Source organism: Pongo abelii, chromosome 4 (assembly GCF_028885655.2).
Source record: "Pongo abelii isolate AG06213 chromosome 4, NHGRI_mPonAbe1-v2.0_pri, whole genome shotgun sequence".
Lineage (NCBI taxonomy): Eukaryota > Metazoa > Chordata > Mammalia > Primates > Hominidae > Pongo > Pongo abelii.
In genome coordinates this window covers 148,513,952-148,533,784 of record NC_071989.2, presented here as the reverse complement: position 1 = coordinate 148,533,784, position 19,833 = coordinate 148,513,952, and the positions used below count along the sequence as shown (strand labels likewise).

The 19,833-nt window shown below is 50.8% G+C and overlaps 1 protein-coding gene and 1 long non-coding RNA gene across 4 annotated transcripts in view; one reads left to right on the top strand and one right to left on the bottom strand.

Annotated features, from left to right (window-relative positions):
• The window catches only part of PURA (purine rich element binding protein A), a 66,298-nt gene that overhangs the window by 9,926 nt on the left and 36,539 nt on the right, over positions 1–19,833 (bottom strand). Inside the window, exons 1-2 of one of the 3 annotated variants that reach the window (XR_010140034.1) lie at positions 16,326–18,978; positions 15,875–16,049 (exon numbers count right to left, since the gene is read on the bottom strand). The exons of the other annotated variants lie outside the window; for them this stretch is intronic. The gene's annotated coding sequence lies outside the window, so the exon portion shown is untranslated. Of the gene's footprint in view, positions 1–15,874; positions 16,050–16,325; positions 18,979–19,833 lie in introns of those variants that run through there. 3 annotated transcript variants of the gene reach the window in all.
• Positions 6,270–13,224, top strand: LOC134761434 (uncharacterized). The gene is made up of 2 exons (XR_010140040.1): positions 6,270–7,851; positions 11,797–13,224. It is a non-coding gene; the product is annotated as an uncharacterized LOC134761434 (long non-coding RNA).

Here is a 19,833-nt window from a genome sequence, read left to right as displayed (position 1 = left end):
ATGTGTGTTTATTGGATGTTTGTATGTCTTCTTTTTGAGGTATTTGTTAAATTTTTTTTGCCCATATTTTATTTTGGTTGGGGTCTTATTATTGAGTTATAAGATTTCTTTATATGTTCCAGATAGAAATCTTTTGTCAAAAATATGTATTACACAACCTTCTCCTAGTGTATGACTTACCTATTTATCTTTTTAATGCTGTCTTTTTCCTCCTTTTATAGTAAGTTCTTTCTATGATCTCTGCCTACCCCATGGTCATGAAGAATTTCTTCTTTCTTTTTTTTTTTTTTGAGATGGAGTTTTGCTCTTATTGCCCAGGCTAGAGTGCAGTGGCACAATCTCGGCTCACTGCAACCTCCACCTTCCGGTTTCAAGCAATTCTCCTGCCTCAGCCTCCCAAGTCACTGGGATTACAGGCACCCACCACCATGGCCAGCTAATTGTTTTTGTATTTTTAGTAGAGATGGGGTTTCACCATATTGGTCAGGCTGGTCTCAAACTGCTGACCTCGTGATCCACCCACCTCGGCCTCCCAAAGTGCTGGGATTACAGGCGTGAGCCACTGTGCCTGGCAGAATTTCTTTCTTCCAGAAGTTTTATAGGTTTTTTTTTAATAGTTCTTTGATTTATTTTGAGTATGGTATGAAGTAAGGATTGAGATGCATTGCATTCCATATGGATATTCAGTTATTCCAACACCATCTGTTGAAAAGTCCATCTCTTTACCTGTAGTTATTTAAATTTTGTTGTATTGGTCTCTCCTACTAGTCTATAAGTTTCATATATTGTTCTAATGTAACCTGGGCTCTTCTCTATCCCTGCTACCTCCTTACAGGTAGAGAAAGCAGAGAAAGAGCATGCTTGTAAGTTTATTCAGGACATGATCCCAGGGAGCAGGAATAGGGGACTGGGGAGAATGAAGTAGGAACAAGGGAAAGCCAGCGCCATGGTGTGTTATAGAGCTGGTCACCACTGTGGGCAGCTGGGGCTTGACCCGGCTGGGATGTGATGAGGAGCAGTGTAGAGTGCACCTCCTAGTTGTCCACTGAGTGTCAGAGAAGAAAGCACATAGCCACCAACCCCAGCCGCCAAGGGCCCAGGGTTACTCCCAAGGGGTTAACGTCCTCAGACGTCCAGTTTGCAGTACTGGAGTCCAGAGAGAAGCCCCAGCAGAAGGCAAGAGCAGAGCCGTGTGGAGCAGCTGAGCCTCGGTGCGTTTACCTGCTCCAACCTGGTTGCCACAGTGATGGCCGAGTAAAACGTGGGCCAAAAGGATGACAGGAGGGTTACAAGAGGTTTCCCATACACATTCATTCCACAAATATTATTGCCTCCTATATGCCAAGCACTGTGTTAAGCACTGGAGATAGCCATCAAAAAGCCAAGCCCTGTCCTTATAGGGAGACAGACAGGACGCAAGTCAATAATTGATATTATATCAAGGAGAGATAAGTGCTATGAAGAAAATAAAACAGGATAAGGGAACTGAGGGTGAGCGCAGGGATGGGGCTCATTTTGACCACCAGGGAAGGCCTCTGAGGAGCTGACATTAGACAACCAAATGAGGAACTGAGCCATGTGTATACCCAGGGCAAGAACATTCCAGGTGGAGGGAACCGCAGGTGAAAGGCTTGAGGGAGGAACAAGCTTAGGGCATTAGAGAAACAAAGAAGTCACTGTGGCTGGAGCAGAGTGAGGGGCAGAGGCATAAGAGATCAGGAGAGGCAGCCTGGCAGGCCCTCTGAGTTTGAATTTTATTCTGAGTGTGATGGGAAGCCACTCGAAGTATTTAAGAAAGGTTATAGGCCGAGCACAGTGGCTCATGCCTGTAGTCCCAGCACTTTGGGAGGCTGAGGTGGGCAAATTGCTTGAGCTCAGGAGATTGAGACACACCTGGATAGCATGGTGAAACCCCATCTCTAAAAAAATACAACCCCAAACCCCAAAATTAGCTGGGTGTGGCAGTGTGCACCTGTAGTCCCAGCTACTTGTGAGGCTGAGAGGCTGAGGCGGGAGGATTACTTGAGCCCAGGAGGTTGAGGCTGCAGTGAGCTGTGATCACACCACTGCACTCCAGCCTGGGCAACAGAGCAAAACCCTGTCTCAAAAAAAAAAAAAAAAAAGAGGGTTATGACTTGGTCTTATTTATGTTTTAAAAGTCATGTGGGTGAGACTGGCCTGGCCAACGTGGTAAAACCCAGTCTACTAAAAATAGAAAAATTAGCCAGGCATGGTGGCACACACCTGTAGTCCCAGCTATTTAAGAGGCTGAGGCAGGAGAATCGCTTGAACCCAGGAGGTGGATGTTGCAGTGAGCCAAGATTGCACCACTGCACTCTAACCTGTGCGACAGAGTGAAACGCTGCCAAAAAAAAAAAAAAAAAAAAAAAAAGAAAGAAATTACATGGGGTACCATTACACACCTATAGTGGGGCAGGGCAAAAATCCTAAGCACAAAAACAAAAGAAGCGGTAATATCCAGTGCTGGCAGGGATGCAGAGAAACTGCAGCTTTCACACTGCTGGTGGGAATGCAAAATTTGTACAGTCAGTTTGCAAGAGTTTGGCTATTTCTCATAAATATGCCCTTACCGTACAACCCAGCAATCCCACTTATAGGTATTTTCCCACAGTGAAATGATATTTCTGTTCACACAAAAACCTGTACACAAATGTTTATAGTGACTTTATAATTGTCCGACAACAGGAAACAATTCAAATGTGTTTCAACTGGTAAATGTATAAACTGTATAAACTGTGGTACAGCCATATAAAAAGGAATGTGTGCAACAACTTCAAGGGACCTTAAGGGTGTTATTCTTGGTGGAAAATTTCAATATAAAAATGTTAGATACAGACCGAGGCAGGCGGATCACAAGGTCAAGAGATTGAGACCATCCTGGCCAACATAGTGAAACCCCATCTCTACTACAAATACAAAAAATAGCTGGGTGTGGTGGTGCGCACCTGTAATCCCAGCTACTCGGGAGGCTGAGGCAGGAGAATTGCTTGAACCCGGGAGGCGGGGGTTGCAGTGAGCCAAGATTGCACCACTGCACTCCAGCCTGGCGATAGAGCAACACTCCGTCTCAAAAAAAAAAAAAAAGAAAAGAAAAAAGAAAAAAGAAAAAATGTTAGATAACTATGTGATTTCCTGTATATAACGATCTCAAAATGACAGAGATGGAGAACACATTCATGGTTGCCAGTGGATAGAAAGAGAGACAAGGAGGAATGACGTGAGAGTGGATGTGAATGCAAAGAAGTGTCACTAGTGAGTTCTTCTGTGATGATGTAACAGCTATCTATCTTGGTTGTGGTGGTAGTTACACGAATCTACACATGGGATAAAAGAGCACAGATATATATACACACGCACACACACACGTAAATGAATGCAGGTGAAAATGAAATAATGTCTGTAGTCTAGTTGATAGTAGGTTGGTGCAAAAGTAATTGCGGTTTTTACCATTACCTTCAATGGCAAAAACTAAAATTACTTTTAAGTAATAAGATGTCACCACTGGGGGACACTGGAAGAAGGGTACAGGAGACTATTATTTTTGCAACTTCCTATAAATCTATAATTATTTCAAAATCAAAAGTTTAGAAATACAACTATGGATAAAAAAACTATAAAAGGCTTTTTTTTTTTAACTGGGATAGTTTGCAAATGGATGAGCATTAGATGACATTTGGGAATTATTGTCAACTTTCTTAGGTGTAATAATATATGCTTATCACATGTCCTACATTCTTAGGTGTTATATGTTAAAGTTTTAGAAGTAAAGTGTCAAAGTGTCTACAACTTATCTGCAAATTGTTCAGCAAATATATGCCTATGTATATACATAATTTTAAAATATGGCAAAACACAGGCAATACAGAGGGACCAGCAACAGCTCCAGGAAGTGGCATCTGGATGCTTCCACAGAGGCCCAGGTAAAGTCATCTACCTTTCTTCTGAGACTTATAAATCAAAACCAAACTTTCTTCCCCATGGTGGAAAGACTAGCTCCTTTTGTTTCTTTTTGAAAAAAGAAAGATGTTGGTAATTTCCTTTACAAACTTAAAATGCTAAATAAACATGACACTTTGTTTTACAATATAATAATAACTACTATTTATTAGGGGCTTTCTCAACGCCAGGTCCCTTTTCAGGCACTATGCCATCCTTATAGCAATTGAATGCAGTAGCTATTTTTAGTAGCCCCATTGTACAGCTGAGGAAGCTGAGGCTCAGAAAGGTGGGATGACTTGCCCTTGGCTGCACCCTAGGGTGCTCTGATGCTACCTGCTCCACTTCAGCCACTAGCTCTACCCCTACCTAGGGACAGCTTTTATGTAGAGTCACTGTGGGTCCAGCAGCACCATTCAGGCCACGGACGTCTTTCTCTGGCTGAGAATGGGAAGGTTCTCTGTCTCTGCAGTGGGGTGAGTGGTTGCATCTAGGTCAAATATGGGAGGGAAAAGAAGGGGATGGAGTGAGGGACCTGGAGGGAAGGGGGAGAACATGCAGAAAACACCAGATGCTCTTTATACCTTCTTCAAAAAACAAAGGCATGAGGGAACACAGGTTTTTATCAGTTTGTTAGGAGGAAGGAGGGAGAAGGGGGAGTAGAGGTTGTGAAGGACATCTATTCAGATGTCAGAATTAGGTTTGGGGCCCAATGATAATGACAATAAAGATGGTAGTGATGACAACAATAATAGCAGACACCGTGTGCCAAGTGCAGTGCTAAACACAGCACACTAATGATCTCAGGCAACCTTCTCAGGAACTCTACAGTTTACTATCTTTGTCATCCCAATTTTCAGATTAGAAAACTGAGGCCCACAAAGTAACACCAAATTATACATTTTCTTTTCCTTTTTTTGAGACAGAGTTGCACTCTTGTTGCCCAGGCTGGAGTGCAATGGCACAGTCTCAGCTCACCATAACCTCCACCTCCCGGGTTCAAGTGATTCTCCTGCCTCAGCCTCCTGAGTAGCTGGGATTACAGGCATGCACCACCACACCTGGCTAATATTGTATTTTTAGTAGAGATGGGGTTTCTCCATGTTGGTCAGGCTGGTCTTGAACTCCCGACCTCAGGTGATCTGCCGGCCTCAGCCTCCCAAAGTGCTGGGATTATAGGCGTGAGCTTATATATTTTCATATGTACACACTCGAATATAAATACAATTGAATGAGGTCAGTGTACACATTGACACTAACTACACAACAACACAAACTAACAACAGTAGGTACCTGAGGAAGGGTCAATGTGGTCAAGGGGGGGATCTTCAGCTTTTCATTGTATTGTGCAATTTTTTTTACAGTGGGAATGTGTAACCATGCCCGTGACATTTCTTTTAAAAAGTGGGTGATGCTGAAGACTGTGTCCAAGGATCCCAGAACTAATTTGGGGCCACACCTCACACACTGCAGATCCCAGGCCTTGACCACGAGGCTGCACAGCCTTTCAAAGGCTGTGCCTGCCTCATTTTTTTTTTTTGAGACGGAGTCTTGCACTGTTGCCCAAGCTGGAGTGCAGTGGCACGATATCGGCTCACTGCAAGCTCCGCCTCCTGGGTTCAGGCCATTCTCCTGCCTCAGCCTCCCGAGTAGCTGGGACTACAGGCGCCTGCCACCACGCCCAGCTAATTTTTTTGTATTTTTAGTAGAGACAGGGTTTCACCGTGTCAGCCAGGATGATCTTGATCTCTTGACCTCGTGATCCGCCCGCCTTGGTCTCCCAAAGTGCTGGGACTACAGGCGTGAGCCACCGCGCCTGGCTTTTTTTTTTGTTTTTGAGACGGAGTCTCACTCTGTCACCCAAGCTGGAGTGCAATGGCGCTATCCCAGCTCACTGCAGCCTCCACCTCCCGGGTTCAAGCGATTCTCCCGCCTCAGCCTCCCGAGTAGCTGGGATTACAGGCATGCGCCACCATACCCGGGTGTTTTTTTTTTTTTTGAGACGGAGTCTCGCTCTGTCGCCCAGGCTGGAGTGCAGTGGCTCGATCTCGGCTCACTGCAACCTCTGCCTCCCGGGTTCAAGTGATTCTCTTGCCTCAGACTCCCAAGTAGCTGGGATTACAGGCACGCGCCACCACGCCCGGCTAATTTTTTTTTTTTTTTTTTTTGTATTTTTAGTAGCGACGAGGTTTCACCATGTTGGCCAGTCCTGTCTCCAACTCCTGGCCTCAAGTGATTCGCCCGCCTCGGCCTCCCAAAGTGCTGGGATTACAGGCGTGAGCCCCCGCGCCCGGCCTGCCCCCACACTTGGATGGTAGAGAGGAAGGAGGAAACGACTTCTGAGAGGCGTCGGCCCCTTGCCCCATCCGCCTTCCCTGGGTCTCCTGGGGGATTGGGCCAGCCGGGCGTCCCGGCCTTGGGGAGCCCAAGGCCGAGTGTCCAGCCCCGGAGCCCGCCCACTGTCACGGAGCGGACTCCCGTCCAATCAGACCCGGGTGATGCCACTCCGGAGATGAGAGTGGCAGGAAATCGAGGTCAAGGCCCTGGTCACAATGGGGCCATTGTCGCTCTCCAGTCAGTTGACTTTCAAGCAGCAGTTCCCCATCCACCCTTCACTGCTTCTCCCACCCCCCTACCCCCTGTCAGGAAGTCACCCAAACCTATTGCCTCCTTATTAGACTCTGCCTGAAGGAAGCCGCTTTCTGGATTCTACCCCAGACGCAGGAGGCTGGGCCGCTGCGGCATCGTCTATTTTGTCCACCAGGTGGCGACAGAGCACCACATTTCTGAGTGCGGAGAGGGAGGCCCGGGGCTGGCGGCTCAATCACTGATCAGGGCGTAGAGGAACCCTGCCCTTCCTGTTTTATCCAAGAGAAACAAAAAACCAAGTCAGATTATACTTTCCCTCACCCTTTACTCTGAGGTCACAGGAATCTGGAATCTTAGGGACTCTTCCCTTAGCAAACGGCAAAATGGCCGTGGACTGCAGCCCTATTTTTTTTCCTTGAATGGGGGTGGAAAACCAAGGGGAAACCTATTTACTCTGGAAGTCACAGCAGGTGGAACCCTGACTGCCTCTCTAGCCTGGATTAATCAATTGGCTGATTGATGGGTTGTGTTAGCGTATAAACGTCACGTCTGAAAGGACTTCCCTGGTCCCCCAGTCTAAATTATGCCTTCCCTGTTCTCCCTCAGAGCCAGCTTTAGTTTTCCCTCTTTGCATGTATCCATTAGTAACTGGGCACGTTTGATTATTTTCCACTAGAATATACTCTGCGAGAGCAGGGACTGGGTCTAGTTTTGTTGCACTAATTTGTCCTTAGTGCCTAGTAGAGTATCTGGCACATAGTAGGTATTCAGTAAGTATCTGTCAACATAATAAATGAATGAGTGCCCTATTGAGCAATGGGGGTGGAGGTGGGCTTCTGGTCCCTGAGAATTCAGCGTGTGTGAATTCAGGTAGGCCCACTTAGCAGGCTGCACCTGGCCCAAACTATCACATTAGAGAGGCATGCCCCAGAGGCAGAAAAGCTTTGGGGTTAAGACATCTGGTCTGGGCTCTGGCCACCTGGCTTCACGATCTCATTGTCCCCTCATGTGGTGGGCGACTTTGCACACATCAACCTTTCCGAGCTTGTCTCCTCATCTGCAAAATGGGGATAAACATGGCATTTATCTTCTAAGGCCACTGTGAGGGTTCTGAGAGAGAATTCATGGAAGATGCTTAGCCCAGGGCTGGGGACCCAGTAAGCACTCTGGGAATATTCGTCATTACTATTATTACTATTATTGCTGCTGCTGCTGCTACTACTACTACTACTGCTGCTGCTGCTGTTGGAGAAAGAACCTTCACTGAGGCTGTAGCCTAAGTGCTCCAGGCAGGTACCAGCTGAGGTGAGGGGTCTGGGGCTGAGAGGATATTCCATTGGTACCTGCCCCTTGGCAGTTCTCTGGGTTTGATTTCTCTTATGAACTGGTCCAGGAAGCTGAGGCTGGTAAGGCCTGTTGGGGGCAGAGGTCAAATCTGTCTCTGCTGCAATCGCTGCTGGGGGGACATCCTCTTAGCCTTCCTGGGACGCTGTGGGCCCAGGCAAGCCCATTAGTTCATTCCTTTGTTTAACACGCATGGCGCTTTACCAGGTCCTAGGGATGGTGGTGAACAGAGTCTTGTCCCTGTTCACAAGAAGCACATGGGGTTGGAGCACAGGGGGAGATGTTAATCAAAGCAACATGGGGGAAAAGTGCATTTTTTTTTAACTGTGATAGGGGACAGGGCCTGGTCTAAGACATTCCCTGAGGAAGTGACTTCTGGACTGGGAGCTGAAGGAGGAGGAAGAGGAGCTATCCAAGAAAATCCCTCCCTTAAAGCAACCACCCCTGGGGAATGCTGTGATGACCCAATGGGTCCTCAGGCTCTTCCTGGCCCAGTCAAATGGTCAGATGGGAGAAGATTAAAAACAAACACACCCCAAGTACACAGGCTCCTCCTGGGGTCTACTGCCCCCACTAGCATTACCTGGACACATATACACACAATGTCAAGTCGCAGCCCCCAACCCTGGCCCCAGCCCTGGGGGAAGAGGAAAAGTCTTAGGGAGGTGGCCAGGAGAAGTTGCCATGGGTTCAAAAAGACCTGGGATGAAGGGATCCTGGGATGACTCCCTGCGGTCAGCATTCTGGGTGGGATAGGGTGCAAACCCGTGGTTCTGGGCAACCAGACGCACCAGCCACCAGCACGTCAGGGAAGCTGAGAGCATAAGCTATGTTATCTGGGTCCTGGGCACGTATCACAGCTCTAAGGCTTGGCAGCTTTGGCAAATTTCTTCACCTAAGCCTCAGTTTGCTTGCCTATAAAATGGGAGCAATAATAATAACACCAACCTCATCGAGTGTTTTGGGGGACTTAGTGAGATAATACACGAAACATCCTGGTACATAATGGGCACTTGACAAACGTTAGTGTTATTACATATTCTTTCTTTGAGACGAAGTTTCGCTCTTGTTGCCCAGGCTGAAGTGCAGTGGCGCAATCTCGGCTCACTGCAACCACCACCTCCTGGGTTCAAGCAATTCTGCCTCAGTCTCTCGAGTAGCTGGGATTACAGGCATGTGCCACCACGCCCAGCTAATTTTGTATTTTTAGTAGAGACGGGTTTTCTCCACGTTGGTCAGGCTGGTCTCGAACTCCCAATCTCAGGTTATCCACCCGCCTCAGCCGCCCAAAGTGCTGGGATTATAGGCGTGAGCTACCGCGCCCGGCCTATATATTCTTTTATATAGGCCTTTATCTTTTATAGCTCCTTTATCACAGGATTCTGCCAGTTTGGAGATAAGGAACCTGAGACCCAGAGAGGCGAACTAACTTGCTTAGGGTCCCACAGTTAAAAAGCAGAGGAGTCGGGATTTGAAGCCAAGTTTCATTGACTCCAAAGCCTGTGCTCCTAGGAGGTGAGGGAGGGAACAGATCAGTGGCTGCCTGGGAAGAAGCTGGGGTCCTGTTCAATCATATTTTCATGGATTCAACAGGTGGGTGTAAATCTTTCTGGGGCTGAGGGTGGAGTACACATCCTCTTTTTCTAAATGTGGGAGTCAGGCAGGGCTCCCGCTGGTCCCAGTTGCCCCAGCCATGATGGAGTCAGAGCAAGCAGGAGTGGGGAGGAAGAGAAAGCCACTGGGGGCAGGGAGTAACTGAGTCCCAGGGGCTTGGAGTTGGGCTGAGGCCGCTAACGGAGCCCTGGCAAGTCTTTCTTGCCAGCCTGAGCCACAAAACTCTGCTCACTCTCACCCCTAGGAGTTTGTGGCGCCCCCTCCCTTTCCCACCTCAGCCTGGGACCCCTCCTTTCTCTCCTCCTCCCTCCTGAATGCAGTAATCCCAGCTAACAAAAGCGACCATGGCTACTCTGACGTGTGGGACGACGATGCTAGCCAGGCTGTGCCCGGTCAGTATGCCAAGCTGGGCTCAGGCCCCTTCCCATGTGCCAGGGTGCGCTGGCCCTGCTGTCTGCTCCCTCCCCACGAAAAGCCAAGCAGCCCTCATTTTTGAGACAATGGAATTAAACAGCTATGGGGCAGGTGGAAGTAGGCGGGTGTGAGGGTAAGGAAAAAGTAGAACCTTCCTGAGCCTGTCCTGCCTCCTCTCCAGCTCTGGAAGGATGGGCTGCAGACCAGGGCTTGAGAAGGAATAGGTCAGATGGGCTGCAGAGTGCAAAAAAGGACTGCCCTAATTAGAGGCCTCTTAAATTCTCTGAGCCTCAGTTGCCTCATTTGTTAAATGGAATTAATAAACTCTCCTGAGGTTTGTTTGGATTAAAAAAGATAATGAATGAAAAATACTTAAGCACAGGTCCGGACACATAGCAAGCACTGGATAAATGATCTCCCTTGCCGCTGCAGGGGCTGCTGGTGCTGTTACTGATGCAAACTCTGAGCCCCCGCCATGCACACTTTGGCTGGCCTCCAGGGGACGGTCAGCCAGGTCCGCTGGGGAGCCTTCCTCCCTGCCTGGTCCCACTGATGATGACACCAGGTCCTTGGGCCTGATACAAGAAGACCAGATGTCCTGCACGGGAGAGTCACCATCTCCTACCTCATCCCCAGCACCCCACCCCCACCTTACCAGAATGCAAGGTGTCCTGGCTAGCCTGCAAGGTGGGATGGGGACCCTTTAGCTACAGGCTGCCTGAGTTCCCCTCCTTTCCTCTCACTGCTTCTCTGCTTTTAACTTTTCTCTTTGCCAATGCCAGAGACTTGCTTTCTTATGCCAAGGAGAGAGAGAAAGGAGGAGGGAGGGGGCTGGGAGAGGGGTGAGGAGATGGAGGAAGCGCTCCAGTGCATAAAGAGGAAGGGGCTTCCGCTCTCTGTCTTTTCATTGTCAAGTTGAAATTGGTGACATTGGGTAGTGTATTTAAGACATCTGTCCCCATGCCCTGCCACTCCCTTAGGAAAAGAGCTGCTCTCTGTTTGCGTAACAGAAGAATAGAAGCTTCAATAAATAAAAGTTTTATTAAATAAAATAAGCTTAATAAATAACAACTATTACACGACAACAGAGTCTGCGGTCCCATTGGCCACCTGACCACTCATTTCCGGGCTGGGGGCTCTTGTGCCCATATCCTGGCCTGTGTCCTTCTGCTCTGTGGGGCGCAGGACAGGGCTGGACCTGGTAGAGGCAACAGTTCAGGCTTGGGCCCGGGCTCGGGCTGAAATCCTGACCCTCGGCCCTTTTGGATAATAGCAGCCTGAGCAGGGGGCCCTGGAGAACTGGGATCACCAAAGTCCTGGTCCTGAGGCAGGATCTTTTCAGTCCCTCCCACAGGTGGGGCCACCCCTCTGCCCCACCTAGTTGCCCCAGAAGCTGGAGAGGAAAAAACTCTGGGTCTCCAGACAAGGGTCTGGAGAATCCTTGAGGACCTGGAAGCCCCCGCTGCTGCCTGGCCTGGTGAGAAAGCAGGCTGGCCCCCGCCCCCCGCAACCCAAAACTGGCAGGCACCCTGGGTGGAGATCGGCCCCAATGTGTGGAGCCTCTGGAGCTCACTGATCTGAGCTGCGATTAGGTTGGAATGTTCCCGGTCCAGTTCGCAGCGATGTGGTTGTGCCGGCCTAGGGAGATTGTCCGAGGGTCTGGCTGTGCCAGGTTCCTCCTGCCTTAAGGGCCTGTGATTTCTGGCCAGCCCACCCACAGGACTCCCCTCTTGCCTCTGCCTACCGCGCCCACCTTTCTTAGCAGCCCTCACACGCCTTAGGCTCCCCAGGGCCTTGCTCATTTGTCCCCTCTGCCTGAAAGCCCTCCCCTACACCCGTCATCCCTCTTGCCTCACTTATTTCTATTCTGTCTTTCAGACCCCTCCAGGGAGCCTTGCTGACCCCTCCACGACTCAAGGTGCATTGGCTGCCCCTCCGCTGCACTCTCCAAGTTCCCTGTGCTCCTGGATCTGGCACGCATTATGCTGTCTCCAGGGTACTTGTGTTGCAAAGTGTCTGTCCCCTCTCATCACTGCAGCTGCCTACGGATAGGGATGGTATCATCTCTGAGCCTTTATTCATAAGACCTGCATGGGGCAGATGCTCAAATGGAATGGACCAATGAGTGGTGGTTACACTGTTTACCTGCGGATGGAGTGGGGAGACTTCCTGTTAGCAAGTGCTTTTCCCACACCTGAGACTGCCTCTCTCCTCTCTAAGTCCTGGATTTTAGGCATCCTTCCCCTTCTACCCAAGCTCACCCCCCTTGTCATAACCTAATGAGGGCTGAGGGAGGTGGTACAGGAGATGAGTTAAGTATGGGGCCACTTGCCAGCTAAGAACCCTTGACCCAAGTTTCCTTTTCTGTAAAACAGACAATAACGGCACCTTCTTAGAGTGGCTATAAGGACATAACAAGCCCCTTCCTTCCCCCTGTCCACACTCAACAAGGGGCTATATTCTTTCCTGAAGGTCTATGATTGCCTCTGGAGGCTGGAGGGCAGCTCTGGAGTCTGGCTTGGCATTCTATTTGCAGCCATTCCATATCCCTTGTCCCCACCCCACTCCCTCCCTAGGGCCACACCTCTCCACAATGCAGACGCCATGGGTATTCTAGGATTTATGGCCGTGGTGTGTAGGGGAAACTCCTGGAACAGATGAGTGGCTGTGCACGTGGTTGTGTTTGGTTTTGGACTCAGAGGGCACCTAAGGTTTTATGGGTCTGTCCTTGGTCTTATGCTGGCTGCCTGCCAGGTTCCAGGGGTCCACATCCCTGGAATCACTACCTAGGCTCAAGGTGGGGAGCAGAGACCGATAACCCGGGTGTCTGGGGTTATTAGCCATCAGAAACATGGAACCTGACAGCAGGAGAGTGGCCACCTCCTTGCCCTGACATCTGGAGGCCTTACTGCCCCACCCTCAGGTCATTATCTCCAAGGCCTGGCAGATATTTGTGTGAAGACAGAAGGAACTTGGGTGAGGGCAGAGACCAGCATGGCACCCACCCTTTTCCTCCAGTGCCCCTCCCTCTCCCAGCTCAGGGGCTTAGGAGCGTGGTATGCAGCTGGGATGGAGGGTATGAACCCCAGAAGCAGACAGGACTCAATTTGAATCCTAACTAGCTGTACTGTGTGACCTTGGGCAAGTGACTTCATTTTTCTGAGCCTCATTTCATAAGCTATAAAATGGGGATAACAACGGCGCATATCTTTTAGAGAGTTGTAAGGATTAAACAATTAAATGGGATTAAATAGCTAATTAATTTTAAAGGATTATATAATAAAATTCATGCATGTACACAGTGAACAGTAAATGGTAGTATTACTCTTACTATCTGTCCCTTGCTGCGTTTCAAGCATCTATCCAGGATACTTTAATGTTGTCCAACCTAACAGAGTCTGAATTTGTCTAACATTTACAGTACCTTAGAGAGGAGCTCAGTGAGCTCAAATGAGACGAGAAAGGTAGCCACTGGGTTCTGAGCAGGGTCTGCCACCCCTTTCTGGACCCCAGCCCCTGCCCAGAGTGCCAGATGGTCCCGCTGCCGTCCTTGCCTCTTCCAAAAGCTTGGGGAGGTCTTGTTGCATCTTCCCATGTGGGAAACTCAGGCAGGCAGGCAGCCCTGCCAGCCAGGGACCAAATGCACTGGCCTGGAGGCCATAGGGGGTTCCTGTAACTAGAGAGCAGGGATGGAGTGGGATGAATGCAGGGCCAGGAAGGTGAGAATGAGGGCCAGGAAGGTGAGAATGCAGGGCCAGGAAGGTGAAGCTCGGTGCCACACTTCAGGCTTTCCAAAGAGGATTCTCAAACTTTTCTCTCCATAGAAATGGCTCATGGGCAATAACACCAGGAGCAGAGGAGTCCCCTTTTTCTGTGCTGGGGTCTTAGTAGCAACCAGACCAGTGTTGTGGCCACCCTGAATATGGAGTGTGTGGCAGAAGGGAAGGGGGGAGGCTGACATACCCACATCTGCAAAGGCCAGGGCCACAAGAAGAAAGCAGTGATATAAAGCACTTCCCAAAGTCCTAGGCTTGGGCCAAACTACATATGGCAGCTCAAGGGTTAATCCCCACCCCACCCCCATCAGTGTCATCCTAAAGAGAAAAGGAAGCAAAACAGAGACCAGGGCTGCCTGAGGTGGTAGGCTGCCTCATCTGTTGTGGCTGCTGCTGGATAACCTGCGGCACTGCCATGGGTACTTGTGTGCCAGCTGAAGGACAGGCATTCCCAGGCAGGCCACCCTGAAGATCCCCCCGGTGAGATCAAGAGGCGTGAGACAGAGGCTATGCCCAAGGACTTAGGCCAGTTGGTGGCCCTGGCCACATCTGCTCCTTAAGGCTGAGGCCTGGGTCAAGCTCCCAGCATTGCATAGCACCCTCCTCCCAGCCACCAGCCATGGGTTGGCACCCTGGTGAGGAGCTGGCCCTGCTGAGGGGCCCTGTACCCCTGTTCAGGGAGAACAGAGGGATCCTCAGCCTTCCTTGAGCCAGCCTATAGTGGGTGGGTCTTGCAGGGGCTATCTCTTGCCCAGGTACTGGTATTCCCAAGGTGGTCTTTGGCTGCATGGGTGGCACAGTCCTTACCTGGAAGCAGAGCAGCCTGCCCCACCCAGATCCAGGTCAGAGTGTAGAGTGGATGAGAAGTCAAAGCCAGGCAGGACCAGGCATCTGGAATAGCCATTTTGTTGGATGGGTCCCAGGCCCAGGGCTCTGCTGCCCAGGCCCTGCCACACTTCTGAGGGACAGGGGTGGGGAACTTATCCTAGCCAGGCCTTAAAAATGAGAAGGCCAGCCTGTAATCCCAGCACTTTACGAGGCCAAGGCAGGCGGATCATGAGGTCAGGAGATCGAGACCATACTGGCTAACGCAGTGAAACCCCATCTCTACTAAAAATACAAAAAATTAGCCGGGCGCGGTGGCGGGCGCCTGTAGTCCCAGCTACTTGGGAGGCTGAGGTAGGAGAATGGCGTGAACCCGGGAGGCGGAGCTTTTAGTGAGCCGAGATCACACCACTGCACTCCAGCCTGGGTGAACGGAGAGAGACTCTGTCTCCAAAAAAAAAAAAAACAAAAAACAAGAAGGCCAGAGAACCAGTGGAGTGGAGGCTGGCGGTGGGTGGGGTGTGTGAATGTCAATGTGCCAAACCTCATCATCACTCCTCTCCTAGGAGTTCTTTTATTAAATGCCCCAATCCCAGCTCCTCCTCCTATGGTCCATAGAACACAGAAGGCTGGGACTCAGCGGCCGCACAAGCCTGAAGCCCCACCCCTTAGCTGGCCTGAAAACTTCAGTCAGTGACCATGCGGGCACTAGAACCTCCTGCCACCAATCAACAGGCAGCAAGGAGAGATGCCCGGGTATCCTCAGAGAGGGAGGGGCCATGCAGAGGGGCTGGCAGATTTTCTCGGTGTGGGGAATGAGGGATAGGACACAGGAAGGGACGTTCTCAAGGGTCTACGGTCATGTTTCAGGAGGAAGATGAGCACCAAGCCAAGTTCTACCACGTATATGCCTGGCTCCTGCACCTCCCATGGTCCTTCCCACTCAGCTGGGCTTCCCGTCTCCTGGCCTTTGAGCACAGGATGCTCAAAGCATCCTGTGATTCTCTTTATCATGGCTTATAATTCTCTGCTTGCCAAGTGGTTTGATTAATGTCTGTGTCCCCTATAAACCATGAATCTACACGGCGGCATTCTAAGGATGGCAGAATCCTCAGAATCCTATACTTGTCTTCATAGCTGTCTACCTAAGAACTTTAGCACTCCCCAGGGTGTAGCACACAGTAGGTGCTCAGTGTACATTTTAGTAAATGAATGAATAAAGGAATAAATTTCCCCATCAAACACCATGAGCTCTAGGAGGGCAGTAATTGCTTCTTGTTTGTTTTTGCATCCACAACCCGTGGCCTGGTGCCTGGCACAAAGTAGGTTCCCATTAAATTGTGTGGGATACTCACAATTTGGGTATCTCTCCTGGGAAGAAACGGGTCCCTGGCAGGGATAAGGAGAAAAGGCAGTGCTAACTGGAAGACGGTGAGAGGTGAGGTTTGGGTGGCTGAACTGGGGTGCTCTTCCAGACAGGTTTGGGTGAACGGGGAAGCTCTGTGGGAGCCACTCCTGGTAAGCACTCACCTATGAGAAAATTTGAGGAAGACACAATACTGCAGCAAGGTAGTAGTCTAAGCCAGAGCCAGAGGCCGTGGCCACACAGGCTGTTCCCCCACCCCATTCCCAGAGCCTAAGGGTGGGGACAGGAGCAGGGCTCCAACAAGTGCCACTCTTTAGACCTCAGGGTCTTGTGGTCATGTGAGGCTCTGGACTTCAGGTCACTCCCTGCCTTTGCAGGGCCAGGGGGTCTAAGACACATACAGGAACTGAAGGACAGAGGGAGTGGGAGTGAGGTCTTACCCTGGGCTTGGAGTAGATCCCCTGTTCTGTCTGCAGAATGTCAGTGCTGTGTCCTGGGAGATGAGGCTCCCCTTAGGGATGCAGAGTCACTGAGGGCCTCTAAACATGGGATCAATTGCTGGGTCTACTTTTGATGTCTGGATGAATGAAGCAGGAGATAGTCTCCTAGGACCCTGGTTCCAGATGCTAAAGAGATTTAATGTCTGGAGTTTGCAACCCAGCCCCACACCTCAGAGTCTGAAAGACACTTAGGTTATAAAGTGTCTCATGGACACCCTGGTGGGCAGTGCAGTGCCCTCATCCAGGACTTCCCTCCCTCAATGATTTAAGCATCTATCTAACCAACGCTGAATCAAAATAAGGACTGACACAGATGTCAGACCTGGCACTCCCCATGTGGAAACCTGTGCTGAATGTTAGGATTTGAAGCCAAAGCATATGTGAAGCTTCAGAATTAACTTTTAATTCTTGCTTTGAGTTGCAAAAAATAAAAACAAATAAAACCCCACCAAATCTAACCAAACCAAAGCAAACCAAAATGTGGGTGATTAACTAGCAGACAAGTAGAGAGGTGCTGTTTCAAAAACTTCCTAAACATAAACTTAACTTCCTTTTACTCAATGGTAGAAACTTTTACCTGGAGTGGATACTGGCTAGTATGTGGACACACAGGATTTTTTTTTTTTTTTTTTTTTAAACACAGGTTTATCACCAACTCTGGCAGTTTTGAGAAAGACTCACTTGGGTTCTAAGGAACAGAATTTTTCTGTGAAAACTGCATCTCATCAAGCTAAAAGATCTCCACCAGTGCCAAGGCCCGGGAGCAGGTCTCTGTCGTCAGCTGCCAGCTTGTTGGCTGCAGCCCCAAGAGACCTACCGATATTTGGTCCTCATCAAGAGCTGACCCAGAGAGTCCACGTATGCAACTGTAAACCCACTTTTTCTCCCCTATTTTGTTTTCCTTTCAAACCTAAAGCTAGATGTGGCCGTTTCGCCGCCCAGGGGGACTGTGTCGTGGAGGCCCGGCTCAGGTCCGAACAGGCAGAGGCCCGCTCCAACAGGTGCGCAGCGTGTGCGCGCGGCCAGCTTGGGGCCACACAGCCCCCAGCAGTTCGCCCCGGGTCTCTCCCGCTGCACCCAGCCCGACCCAGAGCCCGAGGACGCAGAGAAAGGCCTGCGCACCGCCCGCAGCTGCTTCGGAGGCATAAGGGGGTACAGCGAGAAACAGAGCTGCGTTTCCCTCGTCCCCTCCTTAAATTCCAGCGTCCTCCACTCGCAGTGTCCCGGGTGCGGCCTACTCAATCACCCGCCCCAAAACCTGGGAAGCCGCGAGAGCAGAGCCGGAGCTGCCAGGAGGGCAGCGGAGGGGAGGGAAGGGAGCTGGGTGAACCGCTGCGCAGTGCTCTGTGCGCGCCGAGCCAGGCACGCTGACGGCCTGACCACCTGTGCGGGCGCGCAGCACCTACGGCCCCCCACCCCTAGGCCTGGGCGCACAGAGCCACCGAGAGGGCCTGAGGGTGGGGCTGGAAGTCTCTGCCCGGCTGGGCTGCGGCGGCGGAGGGAAGCTGCTTCTTCCCTGGCCGGGCCTCTCCGGAGCGCAGTGCCGGCGCGCCCGGAGTCCGAGGAGCCCGCGGGCACTCCATTCGCCCCCTGGCGGCGCCGGGGACACGCCGGGAGCCGTCGTAGCCGCCGCAGCCGCCGCGGCGGCGGAATGAGCTGTCCACAGCAGCACTGGGTGCCGCCCGAGGTCACGCAATAATCTGGCGGGAGGCTGAGAACTGGGAAGGCATGGGGAGAGACGCCTTTGAAGGCATGGGGAGAGACGATAGAACAAAGCAACTATGAGATTTGGGGGCTTCCCCTGGATCCACATCCTCCAAGTCCCACATGGGCTTCTCCACTAGTGTGGTGACTAACACCCAGGGATCTCATCCCCGAGTGGTCATCCCTCCCTCACCCAATCTCCCTCTTGTTCTCACCCTTTCTAGAAAATGTCCCCATATCTCTCCTCCTTCTGCAGTGACCTGACAATGAGAGCCCTGGGAGACCCAGCCACACCCCGGCCCTGCCACACCCCAAATAGCTCTGAGGTGGGGCCAGGAGGTCATTAGGAGAGAAGCAGCATTCAAAATGGTCCTTTGAGTGCACATTGGGAGCCTGGCATTGCCCTTGGCCTTATGGGAGGTGGAAGATGTTGACCTCTTGGTGCTTCCAATCTCAGAAGACAAACACACTCAGGAGACAATGGCATAGCAGTGGCCTGGCAGCAGGAGCCTCAGGGGAGGGCATGGCGGGGATGGGCTGGAGTGTGAACACAGGAGTTATCAGAATGTGCTAAGTGGACAGGATTTGGAAAGAGAAAGAGTATTCCTGGTCCAATCGAGCATAGCGGAGGGCTGTCATGAGTAAGCTAGTGGGGCCAACCTCAAAGACCCTATAAAAGATCTGTTTCTGCAGCGCTAGAGACAGAGGGGAGGAGCAAGAGCTGGAAGCTGCAAGCCCCTCTGGGAGGCAGCAGCAGTAGCCTGCTCTGAAGTGATGGCTGAGGCAGGGAGAGGAAAGCTGCCACTTTCACAGTCCTGAGGGGCATGTCTGTAGGTGGGGAAGTAGGGTTTCCAGGCTCCTTCAAGAGATTGGCTCATATACTACAAAAAAAAAAAAAAAAAGAGAGAAAGAGAGAGATTTGGTCAGACTTAGGTTTTTGTTAGAAAGGAAGAAGCTGGGGCCAGGTGCAGTGGCTCACGCCTGTAATCCTAACACTCTGGGAGGCCAAGGCGGACAGATCACCTGAGGTCAGGAGTTCAAGACCTGCCTGCCCAATATAGTGAAACCTCATCTCAACTAAAAATACAAAAATTAGCTAGGCGTGGTGGTGCGCACTTGTAGTCCCAGCTGCTTGGGAGGCTGAGGCAGGAGAACTGCTTGAACCCAGGAGGCGGAGGTTGCAGTGAGCCTAGATCACACCACTGCACTCCAGCCTGGGTGACAGAGTGAGACACCGTCTCAAAAAAAGAAAAAAAAAAGGAAGAAGCCGGGTCATGGCAGGGTAGAGGGAGCAGCTCCAGGCTATGTCTGAAACTGAAAAGATTAAAACGAGTGAGGGGAGATAGGAAGAGGTGAAGCAGTCGTTCCAGATACGGAGGCAAGTAGAAAGGACCAGAAAGCCCCCTGAGAAGGAAGCCAAAAGGCAGGAGCCTGTCTGAGGGACCAGCAGGGGGCGCAGGGGCCTCCGAACTTCAGGCTCACCAGAGCTGGCTTTAGCTGACAGTCTGGCTGTCTATTTCTGCCCCATTTCCCATTTTACTTTGCCTACCAAAGTCGTCTCAGTTAATTGGGGAGATTCCCTTCCCACCCAGCTTCTGGCTTTGTATAGAATCCATGGCAAACCCAGAATGAAACTGTCAGGCCTCATTGTGCCCTCCAGCCCAAATCTGTCCAGGGAAGGTCTTACGGCTGCTGTTTATCTTGCCCTAGTGTTTGATGTAGGAGAGCCATCTTTCTGGCAGCT